The following is a 1,294-nucleotide window of genomic DNA, read 5'->3' on the forward strand; positions in this document are numbered from 1 at the left end:
CCATGAGCTGAAAAGAATAGATGCTACTTCATTTAACTCTGATAAGGCCCTTCAAACTCCTGTTTTTATTGAGTGCAGTTTATTCTACCACTGGTGTGACATAGTGGCCTAACTCACCACCTGTGGGGAATGCTTCCTTGTTTTCTTTCAGTGTAACAAGAGGTGTGTACTTCACAAATGTACTGTATTCCAGTGATGCTGTAATGAAAACCCTCTTTGCCAGCTAGTGCGTGTTTATTTTTATTTTATTTTTTATGTTTGTTTTTTGTAACACCTCTGCTGGCAAGAATTATTTTGAGACAGGATCCCACTCTGTCGCCCAGGCTGAGTGCAGTGGTGCAATCATAGTTCAGGAGCCTTGACCTGCTGGGCTCAAGTGATTCTCCCACCTCACTCTCCCGAGTTGCTGGGACTATGGCTTTGCACCAGCATGCCTGGCTGATTTTCGTGTTTTTTGTAGAAATGGGATTTTGCCATGTTGCCCAGGCTGGTCCCAAACTGCTGTTCTCAAACAATCCACCTGCCTTGGCCTCCCAGCGTGCTGGGATTATAGGCGTGAACCACCACACCCTGCCTACCTGTTGCTTTTTTAATAGTTGGAGACAGTTTCTTAGTTTCTTACTAGAGAAGGAAAGTACGGAGACTGCACGATTGATAATAGCTAACTTGCTAGGGTGATGGCCTGGGGAGCACCTGAGGAAGGGACTGTGTCTCGTTCATTTCACATCCCCTTGCATAGCATGATTTCTTTTCTGTATCAGGGAGGTGACCACCAAATATTTGATGCATAAATGGGTGCATGAGTACTGGACATCAGAGCATTTCAGATTGGTTTTCCTTCCTCTTCATTTGTTTCTCCAAAAGTGTTTGGGAAGACCGTGCTTTTTGCAGTGGTATTAAGTATGTACAAGGTCAATGTTTTAATTTAATTATTTACATAAATTTTGCTTTTTTTCCCCCATGGTGACTGTAGAATTAATGAATGAAGGAGGGAAGGAGGTTTATCCCAACCAGAATAACTAAACTTTTCTCAGAAAAAAGTACGTGGGCTTCAAATGAATTCTCCTCTTCTCAGCAGAACCTCTTTGCAAGGTGTTTAGTACCCATGCCATATTGGTGTTTTTTTTTTTTGAGACAGAATCTCACTTCCAGGCTAGAGTGCAGTGGTGTGATCTCGACTCACCGCAGCCTCCGCTAACGGGTTCAAGCGATTCTCATGCTTCAGCCTCCTGAGTAGCTGAGACCACAGGCACACGCTGCCACGCACACCTGATTTATGTATTTTTAGTAGATA

General features: G+C 43.6%; 1 protein-coding gene across 1 annotated transcript in view; it reads left to right on the forward strand.

Moving 5' to 3' along the window:
* The window catches only part of LOC105504639 (poly(A)-specific ribonuclease PARN-like), a gene marked incomplete at its 3' end in the record, with an annotated part of 55,511 nt that overhangs the window by 11,391 nt on the left and 42,826 nt on the right, over window positions 1–1,294 (forward strand). The window lies entirely within an intron of this gene.

Source organism: Colobus angolensis, unplaced genomic scaffold (genome assembly GCF_000951035.1).
Source record: "Colobus angolensis palliatus isolate OR3802 unplaced genomic scaffold, Cang.pa_1.0 Scaffold93, whole genome shotgun sequence".
Taxonomy (NCBI): Eukaryota; Metazoa; Chordata; class Mammalia; order Primates; family Cercopithecidae; genus Colobus; species Colobus angolensis.